The sequence below is a fragment of the Physcomitrium patens genome, chromosome 17 (genome assembly GCF_059467195.1).
Source record: "Physcomitrium patens ecotype Gransden chromosome 17, ASM5946719v1, whole genome shotgun sequence".
NCBI lineage: Eukaryota > Viridiplantae > Streptophyta > Bryopsida > Funariales > Funariaceae > Physcomitrium > Physcomitrium patens.
This window is the reverse complement of record NC_143426.1, coordinates 16,271,361-16,294,998: the sequence shown is the minus strand read 5'-3', so window position 1 is coordinate 16,294,998 and position 23,638 is coordinate 16,271,361. Positions and strand designations below refer to the sequence as shown.

The 23,638-nt window shown below is 32.9% G+C and overlaps 1 long non-coding RNA gene across 1 annotated transcript; it reads right to left on the bottom strand.

Moving 5' to 3' along the window:
- Positions 1 to 21,559: 21,559 nt before the first annotated feature.
- LOC141046450 (uncharacterized) lies at positions 21,560 to 22,543 on the bottom strand. The gene is made up of 2 exons (XR_012219450.2): positions 22,452 to 22,543; positions 21,560 to 22,005 (listed from the first exon to the last, which is right to left on the bottom strand). It is a non-coding gene; the product is annotated as an uncharacterized LOC141046450 (long non-coding RNA).
- Between the last annotated feature and the right edge of the window lie 1,095 nt (positions 22,544 to 23,638).

The window sequence follows — 23,638 nt, the reverse complement described above, 5'->3', positions numbered from 1 at the left end:
ATCTTCTTTCACGTGTTGGATATCTTCTCTCATGCAAAGAAGATGAGCCTTCATGCACCTCTTGCTGCCTTCTATGGCTCATATACTTCCTTCTCTCATTCATTGGTTGATATTCTTCATCTTCATTCTCTTCATTGTCCTTGTTGTATCTTGCTGGAATTGAAGTCTTTATAGAGTTGGGCTCTTCTTCAATGATATCTTCATTTCCATCTTCACTTTGAGAATGCTCTTCTTCATCTTCTTCTTTGTTTGCTGAAATTGAAGATGTGTCCACAAACACACCACTACTCCCACTTGGACACATCTCCCACTTTTCACTTGCACTCTTATATTCCAAGAACTCTACATCACGACTTTTGATGATCTTTTTGGTGTCTAAACACATGAGCCTATATGCCTTGGTGCCTTCACAATATCCAAGGAATGCACATCTTGTGCCCTTTGAATCAAGTTTGCCTCTCATACTATCTGGAACTTTAGCATATGCAATGCATCCAAAAATCCTCATATGAGATAAACAAGGTTTCTTACCCGTCCAAGCTTCTTCGGGAGTCATTCCTTCAAGTGCACTTGTGGGACACCTATTTCTTATATATACGGCATTTACCACAGCTTCCGCCCAATACTCATATCCAAGCTTTTGAGCATGAATCATACTCCTTGCCATCTCCACAATGGTGCGATTTGCTCTTTCAGCAACTCCATTTTGTTGTGGGGTATAGGGAGTGGAGGTTTGTCTTGCAATGCCTTCATGCTTCAATAACTCATCAAAGTCTTTGGACAAATACTCACCTCCATTGTCCGATCGCAGCACCTTAATCTTGTGCTCACATTGCTTCTCCACAAGTGCTTTCCACTCCTTAAACTTAGCAAAACACTCACTTTTGGCCTTGATGATATAAATCCATACCTTCCTTGAAAAGTCATCAATAAATGTGACAAAATATCTTGCTCCACTCATAGATGCTGTTTTCATGGGTCCACAAACATCCGAATGCACAAGCTCCAGCAATTGATTTGCTCTTGTTGCAATTCCACTAGGAAATGGTGTCCTATGTTGTTTGCCTTGAATGCAACCTTCACAAGATAGATTCATAGTAGAATGACCAAGGTCTAAGCCACTTACCATGGATTGAAGCTCCTTCATGCTTTTGGCATTCAAATGTCCAAGTCTTTGATGCCAAATGCCCACCTTATCTTCATTTGATGGAAATTCAGCAAAAGCAGCAACCTCTACTCCATTGATGCGCTTGCAATTGATAATATAGAGATTGCCATCTCTAATCCCTTTTGCTACTTCTTTGCCTTCCATGGTTCTCACAAAACATCCATTCATATTGAATTGCACTTTGCACCCATGACTTACAAGTTTACTCACCGAAAGGAGGTTCTTCTTCATCTTTGGCACATGCAACACATCCTTGAGTGTGATCCTCTTGCTTATGCCCTTGACCACTACTTCCACTACAATGGTGCCCATTCCAATGGCTTGTACCATACCATTATCACCTAACCAAACCTTAGTTGCTGGAATTGGTTGATAAGTGTTAAATGAACACTTGTATGGAGTCATGTGTTTGGTACATCCAGAATCCACGATCCATTTGCTCATATCAAGCATGGAAGAAGTTTGTTTTGCCATGAATGCAAAGTCATCACCTCCATGGTCATGAAAAGCATTATTGGCATTCTCTCTTTCTCCTCTCTTTGCCTTGAAACAATTCCTAGCAAAATGCCCTGGTTTTCCACAAATATAACAAGTTTTGGGAAGATTACGTTGAATGGAAGTACTTGCCATACTTGGTCTCGTGAATAGTGCTGATTGCTCTCCAATAGACTCCTTTTGCTTTCTTTTGGTCACTTCATGGGCTAGTCTTGCCGTGACATAGTTTAAAGTAAGATCTTTTCTTGAAATTGACTCCAATGCCACAATGAGGGAGGAATAGGAGTCCGGAAGGCTTGAGAGCAATGTCATCACAACATCTTCTTCAGGTAAAGGCTTGTCAATAACAGCAAGTTGGTTTGCAAGTGCTTTTACCTTATTTACATGAGCCATGAGATCTTCACCTTCTTCCATCTTCACGGTGAAGAATTTTTGCCTTGACCATAGTACATTGGAGAGATTTCTACTCTCATAGACGTTGCAAAGAGTCTTCCATGCCTCTGCTGCCCCTTTGCAAGAAATGACATGAGCAAAGTTGCTCTCATCTAAATTGGTGGCAATTATGCCAAAAGCCTTCTTTTCTCGTCTTTTGAACTCCTTATGCTCCTTGATGCTTGCCTCTACCCCAGGTGCCTCTTCCTCCTCACATACAATCTCCCAAAGATCTAATGACGCCAAAAGTAGCTCCATTTTGGCCTTCCAGTGGTGAAAGTTGTCAGCTTTGAACTTTTCAACCATTCTCAAGCTATCACCCTCAAAAGATGCCATCTCAAGCTACACGTAGGTCCAAAAAACTCTTGATTTGGAGTTGTAATGGAGAAGATATCACTACTCAAAGATCGCTGAACCACAAACCCAGAATTCGCTGTTTTGCAACTTTTTGTAAATTATGAGTCCAAATCACGTCTAAATGGTGGGAAATGAATTGTAAAGTAATTCTATGGCTCTCATAAGTCTCCTTCACGTCACTCCACTCAAAATGACTCATTATCTCATGAAACTTTCAAACACTAGTGTTACTTCAGCAAAGACACTATCAAGGTCTTGCACAAAACTCATATACTCACAAATCCAGGAGCAATGACTTCAACAACACACTAGCAACACTCTACCATAAGATCCCAACCACCAAAGTAAGCAACAAAGAAAATAATGCAAGAACAACTTACTTGGTAAGAGAGTGTGGGCCCATAACCTATTGAAACATAGAAAGCAAACTCTACACAAGCAAGTTAGGACCAGCAAGGTTGCACTTCACAAATAGAATGTGGTATGAGATGATTCTTCCCATGCCAACCCTTTTCTTATATACTAGTACCAAGGTACCATGTGTTACAACCCATATGGGATATCTCTTAGGACCAGCCCTCTCCTTGTATTCTAAGGCACTATAGACCAGCAACTAACCTTGTAGGATATCCCTCATTACTCATATACTCTATTGACCATTAGCAACAAGTAAATGAGTTCTTTCCTTCAACATGTCTCAAATTGACACCTTAACTTCAAACGGCTATAACTTATTCACCCTAACTCCAAACCCTATAAAATTTGCACAAAAATTGTAGCCAAAATCTTAAAATTTACAATCCTTGCCTCTGATTTCCTAATGGCCTCTTTGAAGTCGCCGAAACCCTTATCAAGATCGTGGGCAGCCTCCTAAAAGCCCATTGGGTATGGATATCGACCAATGGAGATGAAGATCTTTATTTCTACCTTCATCCAACCATGCCTTGGTTTCATCCCTCCCAATTAACCTCCTATTAGTTTAAATCTTCATCTTTAGGCCCCTATCTCCTCTCAAGGCTTCATACTTAACATTAAGGTTTTATAACTTTTATATACTATAATCAAACTAAGTAAGGAAAAGAAAATAAAGTTTTTTCATACCAACTCTTTTTAATTTAATCTATTATCCATTCTAACATATATTTAGATTTATTTACATTTAATGTGTTATAACTAATTTTTACATACTATAAGCATTTACATTACGATATCCACCTCCTCCAAACCTACACATCCTCCAGTATGTGCCACGTCTTACTTCTCTCCTTCTTCTTGAAAGTGTTCCAAATCATTCATAGGTTCTCCTCCTTTACATTCTTGATCCAAATATTGAGTTAGAAATTCTTCAAGGTCTTCTATTTTGAACCACCCATTTCTTCTTTTAAAAGCCTTTATCCTCTTTCCAGCTATTGGAATTCTAATGATAGCTCCATCTAACTCCCTAAGGTGTATGTGGCATTATCATGGACTGTGACTACCACATATGGTCCGAACCATTTTTTTGTAAATTTTTTTACGGTGCTATGTTGATGTTCAAGGCTACTATCATAAACTAGATCCTAGTCTCCAGCTTCTATAGACCTAGGCCTTAATCTATGAGTCTTATGAAATCTTTCTTTATTTTTTAACCTTGCTACTTTTAACCTCTCTATTGCAATCTGCAAGTCTTTAGGTAACCTTCTTAATTCTTGGATTCGAAGTTCTAACAATCTTTTCATATCAATGTTATCTTTCCAAGATAGAAACATCCATGTAGGATATGTTCTTTCAGCTGGCATCATAGGTTTTTATCCTAACATTAATTCCATGGACATATGACTAGTGACAGTACTATGAGTAGTCTTATCAGTCCATAAAGCAAATGGAAGTAATTTAGGCTATTGAATTGACTTACCCTTATATGTTTTGACCAATGCATAAATAATAGGAGGGTGACCTTTTTCACTCTTGCCATTGGCTTCAAGATTATAAGAAGTACTCAATTTCAAATGAACTCTATACCTGTTGAAGAATTCTGTTGCTTCAATAGCATCCAACTCCCCCTTGTCAGCTCTCATCCTTCCAATGCTTCCATATCTGCTGAAGCTATCTTCCAGTATAAACCTACATACCGCTTTTGTGGTCTTGGTTCTCAAAGCCTTCCCTTCAACATAATTTGATAGCTCCTCTTTTGCCAAAATCAAGTATTTCATATTCCAAAGTCCTAATGGCATAGCTACCAAATCATTCACCCATTGCAAATGTATGGAAGGTGGATAAGTAAGATGTAATCCATCTCTATATCTAACCTTGGATTGTAGTTGACACTCTATACATGAACTTACAAAGTCTTCTACGTCTTTGTATAAACCCTTTCACCAATACCTTTCCTTGATCTTAATATATGTAGCCCAAACTCCCCTATGTCCTGCCCAAAATGTATCATGATATTCTTTCAAAACTTAAATTTTAGTCTCAAGATCTTCTATTACTTTTAATAGAAATTTATCACCTCTTTTTGGCCTCTTCCATAAGAATCCATCTTTAAGTAGATAACTATAGGATTGATGTCTAATAGCTTTGAAGGACTTATCCATCCATCCTTCTTACTTCTTCATTGTGCTCAAGTAAGTTCTAATATCCCTCAATTTGCCTTCACACAAATCCTTATGGAAAATTTCAGCCTCATCATTAAAATCCATTCCATCTATAGAAAATAAATTACCATAGCTCTTGTCTTCTTGATCTTTACTCCTTTCATGAGACACCATTTCTTCTTCAAAGGTATATCCAGCTCTAGACAACATGTCTGCCACTAAGTTTTCTTTATCAGTAATATGTACTAAAACAGAATTCAATGTTCTTATATATGCTATCCATCTTAGTATAGCAATATCTGGAGTAGTGCAGTTTATTATCATTCCAAGTAAAGGTAAACAATCTGTTTCTAAAACCATACTTACTCCAATCAAATACTTCCTTTCAACCTTTAGAGTAGTGAGAGCTCTCCAAAGCTGTCTTTTAACTTGTGGATAAGCCTTTTGCCTCTTTGTAAGAATCCTAGCTCCAAATCTTATAATAAATCTTCTCCCTTCCATATCATCTTGTCCAATTGCCCATCCAATTGCTATAGGACTTGTATCCACTATTACAATCACTAATCTTCTACATTGATAATCCACTTGTCTAAGCACAGGTGGTGAACTCAACATCTTCTTTAGATTTTCCATAACTATTTTTTGTTCTTCTCCCCAAACAAATCTCTTACTTACCTTTTCTCAATAACTTGTATAGTAGTTCTGAGATATGAGTAAAGCGAGGCACCCAAATGTGATAGAATACACACGCCCCTAAAAACCTTCTGACTTCTCTAACACTTTTATAAGCTTTCATTCTAGATATAGCATCAACCTTATCAGGGTTTGGTTTTCTACCATACTTGCCGCACATGTGTTCCACGACTAGAATTTCATCAACTCCAAAGCTTGATTTCTCGAAAGATAATGTCAAGTTAACTGATTCCAATCTCTCTAATATCTTAGCTACATCTTCAATATACCTCTTAACAAACTTTCTGCAACCTTCAACCTCCATGATCTCATCCTTATCTTCTTTCCTATCTCCCTTAATAGGTATATCATCCAAAAATGGGATGGTCTTTTCAGATATAAAGACTTTTAATATTTGGTTTATAACATTTTACATATGAGCCACTAAGTTGGTTGCACCTTGAGGTAAAGTACACATCCTCATTAAATCCAAAGGAGTCTTTATGGTGGTTAAATCTATACTCTCTTTAGCCAATTGAAATTGGTCATACCCAGAATACAAGTCTCCAATAGAATAGATGGCATGACCTATAAATTGCTTAGCCACTTCATCTACTATAGGTTCTGATCTCATGTTTTGGATAGTTACTTTGTTTGCAGGTTACATATCTTAAATGAACCTCAATGTCCCTGACATCTTGGATATTGTAAACCATCTATTAGAATAGGGAGCAATTGAAGGTTCTAAAATTCCCATCTTCACTTTTTTCTTCAATAATTCTATCAATTTTGGAAGCAAAGCTCTAGGCACATGTATAGGTTTTAAATCCCATGGAATATGTGGTATCGTAAAGATTACTATAGGTGCTATAAAATTAGGATCCACACATCCAATCTCATTAGGATTTAAGATAAATGCCTTACCAAGTTCAATAAGCATTTCTTGAAAAAGATTCTTCTCTATTGATGTCAAGAAATCACCTCCTCCAATTTTTAGTTTAAATAATGGTACTTGAGTAAATTGATGTCTAATTTTGTGCCTTTCCTTTAAACTTGGCTCCATAATTGCTTGTTTGATATGCTCCATAGTATCCACTGGTAACTAGGTAGCTACAGGTTTAATCTTTTTAGCTACAATTTTATATTTAGTTTGTACTTTAGCCTCTTGTTTCAATCCATAGCTTGTAGCAAGTCCACCATTTGCTACTATCTTTTCTAACTCTTTATAAGTTTCCCTTGAGTGTAACTCTACAATAGCATCTCCATCTATGCTTATAGCCAAATCCTCCAAAATCTTTATCAAATCTTCTTCAAAACCCACTTCTTCTATCATTCCAACTATGGCTTCATCACTTGAAACTAAACCCACTCTTTTTAAGTTTTTTTCTTGTTTCTTCACTCTTCTTTTATTTACAAAATCCAAATCTTTGATCTTTTGAACACTCACAAATCCATTACTAGTCAAGTTTAAAAATCCAAAACTCATATTATCTACACTCGGATTTATAGATAATTCATTTGCACCCATGTGTCTCCATCCTACAGAGGTGCTCTCTAGAAATCCACAAATTTTTTTTCTGGCTCCAAAGGCATTCCTCTTAATTGCTCCCTGTACCTCTCATCAATAGGTTTCATAGTAATAAATTACACAGCTTTTTTTCCATCCCAACTACAAATCCTGGAATAATGTGAACCATCATCCAAGACTCTAGTTTCCATTCTAGCAGTAGTAATATAAGGCTGACCAAGTATTATCGGATATGTAGCAGAATTTTGTACGAAGAAATTTTGCTCCACCTCCACATCTCCAATCTTGGTCTTTATAGCTGGACAAGCTCTATATAAATCACTTTGTTGATTATTTGCTACTCTAATTATCCAACCATGGTTGATGTCAATTGGCCATTTATTCTTCTTATATATCCGCCCTGATATAATATTGATTTCAGATCCATGATCAACTAAGGCCAAAGTTGGATCTTAAGAATCTCTCAGTCTCACATATGTCTCTATAGTAGCTCTAGCCCAATAAAGAACTGAATAGCTACTATTTTCTATTCCATCATTATCACATTTAAAACAAGTGTTTACACATGCTTCTTGTACAATCTCTTTTTTCACAATAGATTCCCCAAATGCATATTCTACTTGATGCTCTTTTATAATCTCAACTTATTTAAGTGAATCCTTGTCTTTCATATCAATCTTACTTCCAAATTTTGGTATTGTAAATTATGCAAATACTTGCCCTATCTCTTCTTCATCCATAGTTACCCGAGTATCCAATGCTTCCACCCTAATAGCTTCAGTTGTCATCTGCCTCTTTTTCTTTATCTCATTGATAATCAGCTCATGAAAATCCCTTTTGGCAATACCATGAGCCTCTCTTAAAGTGAATTCAATCTTTACATCCAAGATCTTCTCCTCTAAAATACTCTTCATATCTGTTGATGACTCTATATCAGATTAAAGCTTATAGGTAGGAGTTTTACCTTTAGTTTTGTTAGAATCATCCTTTTCCTTCATTTTTTCTTTCTCCCACCACTCTTTTGGTAATGGTGTGTCTCCAGGACAAGTAGAAGAAGGCACTTTTTCAAGATTTTGTTCTTTTTGAACTTCTTTATTTCTTGGAGACCTCCTCTTGCTTGTTGGCTCACCAACATCTTCTTCACGAATAGCTCTACTTCTTTTCTCTTCAACTATAGCATCATGCAAATCATCTTCATGTTTGTCTTTACACAAAAAAGCTTTAATGCTAATGATATCAACTAAATCATCCCATTCAGTTATCTTTCTGATAGCTTCAGCTCCCCTGATCATGACTTTAGTGCTTGGTGAAGAATTAGCCTTAACTTCCTTTTGTTCAACCGTAATAGAATAAGCTTCAACTTCCTTTCCTTTTATGGCATTACTCTTTGATGTTTGATCTTCTACCAATTTTTTCATGCCACCCTTTCCAAAATTGGTCTTTAAAGGCTCATCTGATCTTGTGAGTCTTATCCTACGCTCCTTGAAAAATATAATACCATCCTTGATTGCAGCCTTATAGCTATCATAATCACCACAATTGTAGTTTGGATTGTCATACCACATACATCTCTCTACAAATCCTTTTGACTCTTCAACTACCCTTGATGAGCTTACCATTTGGGATTTCTTAAATTCAGTCATTTCCACCTTTGAATCCCGTATGCCCTTGATTAATTCTTCAAGAGTGTCATTCTTCACAATCTTTATTCTTTTTTGAGGTGGCTCTAGATTTTGATATGAAGGCACTGGTTCCAACCTTGATATTATATCATGAGCCTTAATCTTTTGTTGTTTAGCCAAAAGTTCCACTGTCTCTTTTATTAGCTTCCAATTATTTGTAAAACCACTCTCAGATATCTTATCTGTTAGGTGAAAGAGTAACTTATCTTCTAGGTGTTCATCAGCTGCTTGCAAGAATAATCCAATTTTCCTTGTTTCCAATAGCTGCCTCTCTTGGCGTGGCAATTGACCAAATTTTGTTTCAAACTCCCTGATTAATTCATTTGGAGCCATTTGATTTCCAAGCCGTTGCTCAATCTACTCCAAAAAAGTCACCTTGGTCATTCTTTTTGAATCCTCCTCAAAAAATTCATCTTTCAACAGTTCTTCAAATTTCTTCCATGACATAGCCTCTGCATGCAACTCTTGCACTCTCTCCCTTATTTCTGGTATCACTACCAAATCAAAGGTAGTAATCATCTCCATTTCTGAAACTTGATGCACCTCCATTTCACATATGTAAATCTTTAAGAACTTGGTGATATTCCTTCCATCAAACCTCCCAATCTTGTCCACCACAATTTGTAAGGCCTTAGTGGTGCTCCAATCTTCTCCATGCACATGTTGCTTTTCCTCTATAAATTGAGTAAATGCCCTGAATAAATCATAGGCACCTACACCTCTTGGTAATCCAAACCCTGGATTTTCATCCCCCATTTTAAATTATTGAGGAAATTAGTGCCTTAAGGCTCTCTCAGTGGAAGCACCAAGTTGTCGGGGTAGAGAGGTTTTGCCTCAAGAAAGAGTTGGGCTTCTAGCTGTCATTAATTATTCAATCAAGCTTAAAATAAGTAAACCCTAATTTTATATATATAAGTTCTCCTTTTGGGACAATTTCACCAAATACTTAAGTCTTAAATAACCAACAACACCCAAAATATGGTAGAAGTACTCTAAAACCTTATATATCCTTGAGTGGAAATTCTCCCGAACCTCAACATCTCATAACTCTTGATCCAACCTTCTAAACAAGATTCAAATTTACATGAAGTACTGATATGTTGTTATTAATTTTTACAACAAATTTCAACCACAAATTCGTTGCGGATCTTGAGATATCTTCAAAATCCTAATAGTCGCTTCAAACCCTAATCTTTATATACCCACGTGTAATTTTCTTCATATCTCACAAACCATAAGTCCACATGCCACGAAACTTATATAGATAGCTTTTTAACACAAACTTTTACATTCTCCCAAAGTTTGAGCTAAAATTTCGTTCGAAAACTCAAGTTATGGCTCCTAACACTACTTTGAACAAAACCGCTCACTTACTGCCTTTGATTTGAATGCACTGTCTTTAACTCCCTATAACTCCTTCACATAAACTCCAAATGCAAAATCTCCTTCACAAAAGATGTATGTCTTGAAGTTGCCCTTCCAGCCGCACCTTCCGATCTCCAAAAGCTTCCATAAGACTCCTCTTAAACTCAAAAGAGTAATAGTAGGTCTCAAATTGACACCTTAACTTCAAACGGCTATAACTTATTCACCCTAACTCCAAACCCTATAAAATTTGCACAAAAATTGTAGCCAAAATCTTAAAATTTACAATCCTTGCCTTTGATTTCCTAATGACCTCTTTGAAGTCGCCGAAACCCTTATCAAGGTCGCGGGCAGCCTCCTAAAAGCCCATTGGACATGGATATCGACCAATGGGGATGAAGATCTTTATTTCTACCTTCATCCAACCATGCCTTGGTTTCATCCCTCCCAATTAATCTCCTATTAGTTTAAATCTTCATCTTTAGGCCCCTATCTCCTCTCAAGGCTTCATACTTAACATTAAGGTTTTATAACTTTTATATACTATAATCAAACTAAGTAAGGAAAAGAAAATAAAGTTTTTTCATACCAACTCTTTTTAGTTTAATCTATTATCCACTCTAACATATATTTAGATTTATTTACATTTAATGTATTGTAACTAATTTTTACATACTATAAGCATTTACACTACGACATCAGTGCTTTGTCATGTGAGAGACTTGTGAAAGTCTTTGCATCGTTAATCTTTATCATTAATTGTCATTGCACTAGCCCTTCCATCCATCGCGACTGTGACTTGCTTTGCTTTGGGGTCATTTGCGGTCGTTATTTGCACGCCATCATGCTTACTCTTTGTCTAGCTTGTATTCTTGGCTGTGATCTGCTAATTTGTGCCATTCGTCCCAGTCATCGTTTAGATCTTTGTTGGTATCGTGATTGTAGTTGCTGCATTTGTAGCTCGATCATTGCCCTATCAGTTTCTTGAACAGATTTGTACAGATCATGCGTTTTACTTGCTGATTTCATCATCTTTCCCGTCTTCATCTCCTATTTGCGTATCATGTTTTTTGTTAGTCCAGAGTTTATCAACTTCTTCACCGACAATCAGCATGATTGGTAAGATTCTTTTATTTAATCTTTTCTCTGTCATATTGAGGCATTTCGACAAAACAAGGGTTTTGTGCCTTATTTCGGATGTGTTCTAAGCAGTCTGTGCCAGACTACATGTCCTAGATTTGGGTTTGAGATGAGTGAAGCTTAGAGAGCTTGAAGATATGATTTTATCTTTGATTATTCATGACTTTGAGAAAAAAAATCATTTATAGGAGACTTTTTGATAGAGAAAAATGGTCTATTGATATCAGCCAAAAATGGATATTTAGAGTTTCAAATAATAGAGAAGATATGTGAATAGAGTTTTTTAATGGTACTTTATTATATCAATATAATACATAGAAGAAATTTGCTTAAAGACAGTTTGAGTTAAATATAGTTGCAATAATGCAACACAATGAAACACATATATTTTGAGAATTACATGGTATAATATTGAAGATACATATAGTTGAAAAGTGGATCAAGGCATTTTAGAGAAGAGATGGTAGATTTATTTCAAGTGATCTTCCAAATTTTATAACATTGGATTTAGATCAAGTGAAAGATGGAAAAGAAATGGGAATAATGAAGCAAACAGAGATGGTCAAATTAGCACATGCCGAAGGATGTGTAGGTTAGGAGGGGGTGAATGTCGAATTGTAAATACTTACAGTATGTAAAAATTAATTAAAATATATTATATATTGATAAATCTAGATGTGTGTAAGAATGGCTAGTAAATTAAATTAAAAGAAATCGGTATAAGAAACTTTACTTTATTTCTTTACTTGTTTTGATTTTGACATTAATATATATATATATATATATATATATATATATATATATATGATCTAAATATTTAGTATGAAGCCTTGAGAGAAGGTAGAAGCCTAAGGATGAAAATCTAAACTAGTAAGAGGCTAATTGGGAGGAATGAAAACAAGGCATGGTCGGATGAAAGCAAGAAATGGTGAACTTCATTTCTATTGGTCGAAAGCCATGCCCAATGGACTTAGAATTATTTCAAGTCCTACATCTTTCATGAAAAAATTATTGCTTTTGAAGTTTATATGAAGGAATTATAAGGAGTTGAAGGCGGCACTTTCAAATCAAAAGTAATAAGTAAGAGGGTTTATTTGTAGTAATGGTTGGGACCATAACTTACATTTTTGGATGAATTTTGGCTCAAACTTTTTAAAAAATGTAACATTTTATGTTAAAAAGCTATACATACAAATTTCGTGGCATTTGAGCTTATATTTATTGAGATATAAAGAAAATTACACACGGATGTATAAAAACAAGGGTTTGAAGTGACTGTTAGAATTTTTAAGATATCTCAAGATCTGCAACAAATTTTTAATTGGAAATTGTTGTAGAAGTTAATAAAAATACATCAGTACCTCATGTAAAATTTTAATTTGTTTGGACGTTCGGATTAAGAGATATAAGGTGTTGAAGTTTGAAAAAATCTCCACATAAGAATATACAAGGTTTTAGAAGATTTTATCATATTTTGGAAGTTGTAGATTACTTGATGCTTTTGTATTTAGTATAATTACTCAAAAAAAGAAAAATTATATATAAACTTAGGGCTTCCCTTATTTTCAAGCTTGATTGAATAATTAGTGACAACTAGAAGCCTAGCATTTTCTTGAGGCAAACTCTCTCTACCTTAACATTGCGCCTTATCATGTTTGCCAAATGCTTTCACAAAAGCCTCCAAAAAAGTTTTGAAGTTGTTCAAAATTGATGATCTTTTCTCAAACAAAGGAGCAAACCATAATAGAGCTTGTCCCGTGAGTAAAGTTCCTACGAATCCAACACATGACTCCTCCGTTGGATAGCGTTCAGGTTATAAAGCTGTTATCAATTTAATTTGAGTGACAAAACTTCAAAATTTGGAACACGTACCATTGAACTTGTCTAGAAGACTAATTTGGAGCTTCTTTTATTGTAAGATCAACGACCTTTGTTGAACTAGAGGAAAAGTTGCTTCTCTTAGTGCTGAAGCTTGAGGTTGATGAATCTTCGATTGTGCCATCCCGGATGCTCCATCATCATGAAGTCTTGCAATGATTCCTTCAATCTCTGCAATTCTCTATGATAACGTAGCAAGAGCATTCATAATAGCGTCCAACTTGGACTCCAAACTTTCAGTTATACTAATATCTTGACCTTCGGCCATTCTAAGAGAAGGAAAGAAATGATTCTATAAGAAGAGAGTATTGGTTTAGAGAAGGGTACTTTGTAACCTCTAAAATACCTTAGAATCTTCAAGAAGAGGAATAATCCACTCTTTCTAAGAAAAATAAGATTTCAATATTATAGAAGAAATATCAATTTAGAGGAGGATAATCCGCAACCTCTAAAATATCAATACCTTTAAGCAAAGAGATAATCCATACTCTAACTAACTTTGATATGAAAGATGAGTGTAGTCTCGATAAATGATTAGATTTAAAACAAATGTTTTAAATCCTTATTAAGGGACTTATACATAAGTTAAGAGAGAGTTATAGAATATAATAACTATGATGAAAAGTGAAAAAGAATACTTGATTGATACAACTATGATTATGAAAATAAATTTTTTACCACTATTAGGTATGATTGTTAGTTGTTCAACACTGAATATTGCAATGTTAAGGTAGATAGTATATATTAAGTCTATGAATTTGAAATACAAACATATTTTGAAAAAAATAATACGATTGTAAATATGTTGTTGTGAATCCGATATGATAATGAAGAGGTTATGATTGATGATAAAGAAAATGTTGACACCAACTTTTATTCAACTTCATGTACAAAAAGAGAAGGATAATTTTTGACTATACTACTTAAAGTATTTTTGGAGAAATTATATGATGGTGAATGGTTGCACATTTGAAAGTACTTAAGTATATTAAAGTGGAAAGAAGATTAGACAAATAATAAGTTTAAAAGAATTTGGAAGAAGGCTTATGGATATTTACTTCAAGATGGATTTTTATGGAAGCATCTAAAGTAAAGGAGTGGAATGCCACAACAAGTTGTATGTGACATGGCACTCAACAAAATATCATTAAAGAATTTCATGAAAGTTGGTAGACCGAACATGAAGGCATTTGGATAATATTTACGAAGATAAAAGAAAAATATTAGTGGAAGGGCATGTATAGAGATGTAGTAGATTTTGTAGGATCTTCTGAGACTTGTCAAATATATTCAAATATTTTTCATTGAGATGGATTACATTCAACATATCCATTAGAAATTTACTAAAAATGGATAGTTGATTTAGTTGCAATGCTAATGGAATTTAGATAAAAGAAATATTTGATAGTTACTTGAGAGGATTTGACAAATCAAATAGAGGGAAGAGCACTTTGAACAAAGACTATGAAAGGACAATGTTGATTTATATTGGAAGAAATTATTTGTTGGTATAGTTATATTAGAAAAATCACCATAGATGGAGGAAAATTATATGCAAAGGAAGTATAAGAGTTCTTTGAGAGGATGGGCATTAAATTTGCATTAACAACCACAAGAAAATGACAAGAGTGAATGTGGATATTTTTCAATTGTTAAAGTATTGGTTAAAGTATGCAAAGGTAAGATAGATGATTGGTCTAAATTATTACCATTTATATTATAAGCAGATTGTATAACTCATAATATAATTACAAAATATATGCCACCAAAATTAAAAAATAAAATGATATAGACATATGTAAGAAGGAATTAAAAATAGATTTTTAAAAAAATTATCTCAAGAATCTAAGAATTGAAATCCAAAGAAGACTAAATATCAACTTGGATTGAAATTAGATCTTAAGACATAAAACCATGCATTAATGGTGATTCTAAGATTCTTTCAAAGATCAGAGAATATAATTTGAGAGTAAACTTCATTAGATTTCTATAAGCATGGATTTTATATGATTTAAATTTTTAATAACTTTTTCAAAACTTTACAAAGTCAAGATTGTTTTGAATGACTTGGATTTTTGTGAAATGAAATAAGGTTGATATTTTGGATAATTTTAAAAATTTTGTAATAGATCTACTAGTACAATTTTGTCAATTGGTGGATATAGGTGTACTTGTTGTGTAGTGTAAATTTAAGATCAATCAAATAGTTAGATCGAGGTGTGTAGAAGTTTATATAGATTAAAGTCTTAGAAATTAGAGTTTAATAGTTAGCAAGTATTTTTAAGATTTTAGCAATTTATTAATTAGACTAAAATAATTTTTTTTATAAGGATACTAGACTTGATTTCTAATAGTTTAATCAAATTTTAGGAAAAAATCAACAAATCAAATAGAAAATATTAGCACTGAAAGTTCAATATTTAAATTAGAATAGGAAGTTAACTAACACCCCAGCAGATTTTAGGATTTTTCTTCTATTTAATAAATGCAAATATCTTCAAACTTATTTTTCTAGTTTTTTACTAAGATGTTGAAAGGTGTGTAAATTTTAAAGCAAGTTCAATGGTTTAATCAATAAATATTAGAATTCTAATCTGCCTTAGAATTTATCTAGGATTTAGTTTAGGGTTTAGGATTTGTATAGAGTTTGGTTTAGAACTTAGAGTTTGTCTAGGATTTGATGTGGAATTAAGGATTAATTTAGGATTTGATTTAAGATTTAAGATTTATCTAAGATTTGATTTAGGATTTAAAATTTGTCTAAGATTTGGTTTATGACTTAGAATTTGTTTAGAATTTGATTTAGGATTTAAGGTTTGTCTAAGGTTTAGTTTATAATTGAGATTTGTCCTAGAATTTAGTTAAAAACCATAAGGATTTCAATTAAAAATAAAATAAAATTTGATTTAGATTTATTTAAGATTTATTCTTTTTTAAATAATATTACTTTAAGATTTCTTTATGTTTTTTTTGTAATTTCTTAGAGATTGTTTTTGGATTTGATTAAAGCTTGATTACCATTATTAAGGTTTAATTGGAGTTAAGTTACAATTCTATTAGAGTTTTTAGAATATTATTGTTGCAATTTTCTTTCTACCTTCTACAATCAAATGTCCAATACATTCTCATGTAAGACTTCATATAACATGATACCATTTGAACCAATTTATATTTTATCACAAAATGAATTGGCTAAACTCAAAGAATATATTGAAAAAAATTTGGCGAAGAACTTCATATACCACTTTAAATCTCCAACAGTAGCTCTAATTTTATTTGTCAAGAAAAAAGATGGATCATTGCGGATGTGTGTCAATTATCAAGGACTCAATAAAATCACCATCAAGAATAGGTACTTCCTACCTTTGATATTTAGACTTTTTGATCAGTTGAATTAAACTTAGATCTATATAAAAATAAATCTATAAAGAACATACAATTTGGTATGCATCAAAAAATGAGATGAATAAAAGAATACGTTTTGAATAAGATATGGACATTTTGAATACAATATCATGCTTTTTGGACTTATAAATACATTTGAGTTCCACAAATTGATCTTAATTAGTGGATTAGTTAAAAACATAGTTTTAAATCATTTAATTATACAAATGTTAAGAGTAGAGAATTTTTTTTTGACTATTTGATTATTTATTATAATTTAGAAGTATTTATAAGTTGAAAAAGTGTTGTTAGAAGAAAATTTATCAAAATAGAGATTGAGTAAGTCTTAGAAGTAATTATCTTAGTTAATTTAGTATTTTTCTTATTGTTAAGTATTAAGAGTTAGTTATTGAAACCAATATCTTTATTGGCTCCTATCTACATGTATTAATTATAAAATCCTATCAATGATTAGTTAATAGTTAGAAGAAGCATGAAAAAGAGCTTCATGTCTTTTTAGTTAATTATATAAAAAAAAAAGATTTTTAGTGGATTTAAATTGATTTTATTACTATAAAAAATCACCAAGATAGGAAAATATAGTCTAATATGGATATTAATATTATAGAAATATTATAAGATTTTTCAGAATTTTTTAGAATTTATTTAGAGTTTTTTTTGAATTTTTAGAGAAAATTTCAAGACTTTGGTAAAATTGAGTTTTATCACCTTGAGAGCCATTATGAAGAAATAAAGCAAGATTTGAAGACTATGCAAGGTGTCTAGGCTAATTGGGTATTTTTGAATACCAAGGTGAAGTCAAAAATGCAAAAAAAGTAGTTTTACTAGTAGAAAATAGGAGGACCAGCAGTTATTATAGTCCTTGTAGGAAGAGATGTGCACAATTCCCATGTGGGTTGTAGCACCTTGGGTATAGGTAGGAAGATAAGACTATGGCCTCAAGGTCTCTTGAAGGGAGGAATATAAACTACTTGTGAGCCTTGGTGAGGCTCAAACTCCTGATTTCTTAAGCAAGTTATCCTTGAGGTAAAAATTATTCACTTAACTTTTCTATTATTTACATTCTATCTTTAATCTATCATAACTTATCCATAGTAACTTGGAATTATATGATTTTTATGTCATTGGAAAGATAAAAAAATTATCTATTTAAAAATATATTTTTTACTTTTCACTTTTTACTGAATAAAAATCTAGAGAACGGATTATGACTTCGTTTTGGATGTTGTGATTACTTAATTTCATCTCTTTCACTTGTGTTGTGGTTGTCCCTTCTTGGTCTTTTGCCAATTGCTTACTTCACTTCACACCACCAATTACAAACAACTCTTAATAGAGGCCATCCTATAATTTGGACTAAGGAGTAAAATTTACACTCACAATGCACCAATAGCTTTCCAACATCTAATGAATGATGTTTTTTGAGAGTTTTTAGATGACTTTATTATCTGTTACTTAGATATTATTTAAAACTATTTCTAAGAACATAGAAGAATATAAATTTTATGTTTTTCATATATTACAAAAATTAGAAGGTGCAAGATTCTATGCCAAGATAGAAAATTGTATATTCTAGATTACTTAGGTTGACTTTTTAGGATACATTATTTGAAATAATGGACTTATAATGGATCCTAAGAAAATTCAAAATATTATAGATTAAAAGATTCTAAAAATGATAAAAGATATCAAATATTTTTTAAAATTTTTCAATTACTATCGGATCTTCATCAAGAACTTCTTTCAAATTGTAGCTCCACTTATACATTTGACTTATAAAGTCAAACTTCAATCGAATCAAGGAGTAGAAGTAACATTTGAAGCCTTGAGAACAACCTCTATTTTATACTATTTTTATATTATATTGACTTTTTTAAGCCATTTTTTATGAAAATAGATACATTGAACTTTGCTTTAGATGTTTTATTATGACAAATGAAAATAGATGATAAATTCCATCCAATAGCTTTTGATTCAAGAAAATTTTCAATAACTAAGATCAATTACATGATTCATGACAAAGAACTTCTTACAATTATGGATTCATTTCAAGAATGGTACCATTATCTAGAAGGTGCTTTTAATTTAGTCATTGTTTATATTGACCAAAAGAATCTTAAATATTTTATGTCAAGATGTATTTTGAATTGTTGCCAAACTCATTGAAGCATGTCTTTATGAAGATTTAATTTTAAGATCACTTATTAATTCAAAAAACAATAAGGTTTGATATACACCCTTTTTAGACCTTCTTTTATTGTACCAAAAGAAGCATACATATCTTTTGATCAATAAAAAATAATTTTCTTGAAGCTAGAATACTTCTATCTTTGAGCAATAAAACCATCATTGACTGTTGATTGAATCCTTGTTAAAGAAATTCAATCAAGTATGTCTTATAATTTTCTTATTTATGATATCAAGAATTTTTCTTCTAAGTCTTATGATGCTTCCAAGTTTGAGTTCAAAAACAACCTACTTTATTTCAAAGAACACTTATATGTTCCAAAAGAAAAAGTACATTTACATGTTCATCAAGCACGTTAGGACTTTTCAGCGGTTAGACATTTTAGATACAATGAGATTTTAAAATTTATATTCAAAGATTTTTGGTGGCTATAAAACTATCTTTGCCTTTTCATCCTCAAACTCATTGATAAATAAAGCATATAAATTAAGTTTTGAAGTAGTATTAGAAGTGTACTAACAACTACTAATAAGATGATTGGATAATTTTTTTACAATTGATAGAGTTTACTTATAATAATACGGTATATTTTTTTATGTAATAAATATCTTTTTTTACTAATTATGATTATCATCCATAATTTGATGCTTTTGACTTTTTAAAAGTTGATAATCTTACAATGAAAGATTTGATAAATCATTTATTTGAATTATACACAATAAAGAAGGCTTTAGTAAAAGAGGCTCAAAAACAAAAAAAGAGCAACATTAATACTTATTACAAAAAATAACTTTATTTCTATGCTGGTAATAAGGTATGGTTACTTTGTCATAATATTGAAATTTTTTACCCTTGTAACAAGTTGGATTATTGTAGACTTCAACCATTTTCTATTTGTCAACAAGTCAATCCAGTCACTTAATAATTATATCTACCAAAGTCTATAAAAACCCATCTATTATTTCATATATCTCTTTTAGAGCCATATAAGACAATGAATATTTCAAGAAAGAAGACAAATACTACCACCTTCTATAAAAGAGGATAATAATTAAGAATTCAAGAGAGAAGAAATCTTAGACTCAAGGCAACGTTGACAAAAGTTGGAATAACTTATTCATTGGCACAAATATAATATTAACATATATGCATAAGAGTCAGAAAAAAAATCTTACAAATATAGTAGAGAAGGTCAAAGCTTTTCATCAATAATATCCATCAAAATCAAGATAAAAGATAGCAAATCTTTGCTATAAAAGAAACAAAATTTTGAAAAAATTACATTCTATTTTCTATCTTTGTTTGTATTTTGTGTATAATTGTGGCATTAAGAAAATGAAAAATCAACAGCGAGTGGATTCAACTCAAGAACCATTATTTGTTGACTTTTTGGATGAAATATTGCAATTATCATACCTTTTAAGACAACGTAATAAGATTGAAGCCTTTAAAGAATGACATGTTCTTCCTTAAATAGATGGTGAGATACAAATTATTTGGTATTACAACCTAAGAAGAGACTCTTGATGTTTGATGATTTTATTGGAGGTAGAAACAATTCTTGATGATATTACAAAATTTTTGTTTGAAAGAAGTTATAAAGGTTTTAACAATGATCAAATAAGAGGGTGGTCTTTTCACCCAAAAATAGAACATTCTTGATAGTTCAGAGGACCTATCAACTATCTTTAAAAGAAATAAAGATCATAGTATATTACACATTTTTGGAAGTCCTATAGAGTGTTGCCACATAGATCCTAAGTAGGTAGTATATATAAAGGCAAGAATGAAGCCTTCTTTATTTTTATCAATTCCTTTCTTGTTTCTAATCTAGTTTCAACAGTCTCTACTTTCTTTTACTTTTTAATAATAGCCATTCCAATTTTTTTTTAATATACATACTTCTCTACTTTTATTTTGTCATATTTCTTTGAGAGAGTCTCACTTGTTTATTTGTTTTCACTGAGTTCTTATCCTCTACACATATTAAAGATGTGGTTAGAATATTGGAAAGATTGGAGCCCATTAATTTCACATTATCTTTAGAAAAATCAAGCTTTAGAGTTGATGAGATTTTAATAGTAGCACATGTATGGACATATGGTAGGAAATCAAATCCTCATAAAGTTGATGCTATATCTAAAATGAAGACATGTAAAAGTATTTTTAAATTCTTAATTTTTTAACTAATTAAAAATCTACATTCAAAATTCTATAATAATAATACAAGGCATTCAAATAATTGAAGAAAAATCCACACATTTAAACAATTTAAGAATACCACACTTAAAAAAAGAAATTTTTATATGATTTTTATTTATCTCACCAGGTTTAGGGTTTAGGGTTTAGGGTTTTTATCCAACATTCAATATTTTTCAACTAAACCCTAATTTATTTGAATCCTAATCAAACATCATCTTACTGGAGTTTGTCACCTTGTTAGTTGCTCAAAAGGAAGATGATCGTCGAGGCAGTGTGGATCCGTGATGCAGTCCGCCAGCCAGGACTTCTCTTCTATCAATATAGTTGAGCCTTGCCTCCGAGCTAATACCTTTGTTCCAGTCCGAGTGACACTATTGGCAGCAAGGGCTCCAATGCATGAATTTACCCTCTTCTTTGCTCATCCTGTCGAAAGATGAAAGAAAAGGAAAAAAAAAAAAAAAAAAAAAAAACAAACGCCCTTATAACCTATGCCCTCTGCATTATAGCCTACGAATTCGAATTGCAAAAATCAGTACCTCGTGGTTTTTCCACGAATTCCTACACTACTACCTACTAACTTCCTTAAGCCGAGTTCATACGACCGGATTTTTATACTTGACTAACCATCTTCATTCCTGTTTTACAACTGCGAGCTTGAATTTGGTATCCACTAGACTTCTAATTTCTGCGTACTATCACTTCAACGCCTTTGATGACACTTGCAACTGCGACCTCGTACTTCCTGGGTTCCAAGCTGCAATCCTGATTCTACCATCACTACACCTCCAACGAGATGGCAATGACAGCAATCAAAATATCAATAATGCTAATTGAAGCTTCTAGGATGTAGCGCTGCAAGAAACTAGATTGCTGATATGGGATCGCTGCCGTCTTCGTTCCAAGCATTGCGACCAAACCTGCAGCCACATACGTTGGCACATTAGCCGCTCCTCTGCCTAACTCAGACTGTAACTTATTGCATTGCCATTGCAGTTGGTCATAGACGACTGAATTTCAATTCTTCAACCAAGACCAGCAACAACCGATGGCTGAGCGAGCACCCGACACAATTGTCGATCATCAACGGAAGCAAGAATAATTCTTCCTGGCGCAAGATTATCTAGATAATCTGGGAGTAACACAACAAAAGAAAGAACAATTCAACCACCAAGGGTATCCCTAGCCACCGCCGCTACACCAGGCCTCGCTGATTTGCAACCAAAGAATGCAACCAAAGATGACCAGCCATTGTCTACAGCAAAACGAGGAGCTTGCAACTCGTAACTCCAAGGGGATCTTGATGAGCCGTCAACTCTAGAATCGCAGCCACACAACATAGAAAGAAAACACAGAAGGAAAGAACCGTAGCAGTCGGAGCTAGCCGAGCCGCCTACGCCAACTTAGTGCAATGAAGCGCCGCTAAAAACACCCTTTGGAGCCCCCAGAGCTCAAGAAAGAATCAGAAAGAAAAAAAACAGAGAAAGGGTCCTAGGGCCGAGCCAGACGCCCATCAGCAGTCCGGCGGCCCGCAACGGCCGGCCCGATATCCGAATGTCGGTATCGGGGCTTGTCGTTACCCTATTGATGCCCGTACTGGCACACATGCCGTACTTGTATGCCGTAGACCTTATACCTTGCGATATTCTACACCCGTATAGCATTTCGTATTAGTACTATCTATACACCGTCTTCAACACCACCTAATATGATATCACTATTTTGTTCCGTATGTATTTAGAATCATATTTAGCCATATATCGTCCACTGTATGTTCTTAATACTGTACCACATATCATACCATATGAAGACAATATTTTATATGATACCTAACACTATATCTAGTACTCCATACTCTATTGTATCTACTATTGTATATGGTATAGTATTCAGATTATATATAGCCACATTTTATTGTATATATTAGAATTTTGAAGGTTTTGGATTCCTTTTGCATGTTCTTAAGATGCTAAAATTATGCCATTTAAATGCCTTCCAAGATACCTTCTATAATTGGACTTTCCTACTAAAATTCCTATATTAGTCGTATTTTTCTCTCCTAACAATAATTTGCTTGTATCTAGCATTTCTCATCTAATTCTTCACCTAATAATTGCACTTGACATTCTAATTGCATTTTTTTTGATCGAATACAATGCGTGAGTCATTTTGGTGAGTTACACATGGCAACCATCTGGAATGACTTGCAAAGGAAAAGAACCTAGAATTAACTGTGTAAAATCTTTTTATTGGGAAAAAACTTAGTTACAAAATAATCAAATTTTTGCTAGACTAGGCTAAGTGGGTTATTGCTACTTGACATAGGAAATTGAAGTTGTTTTGTTTTGTAGCCCTACACATAGAAGACAAAGAAAAAATGAAATTTATCTTGACTAAGGTTTAAAGAAAAGAAAACAACTAAGAAATTCAAAAGATAATATTCTAAAAAATTTTGAATCTAAGAAGATTATAACATCAAGTCTTGCAAGGCCTATATATCTATTGGATGTTTAATATTGGTATTTCTTGCACTAATACTAACTTATTAGAATA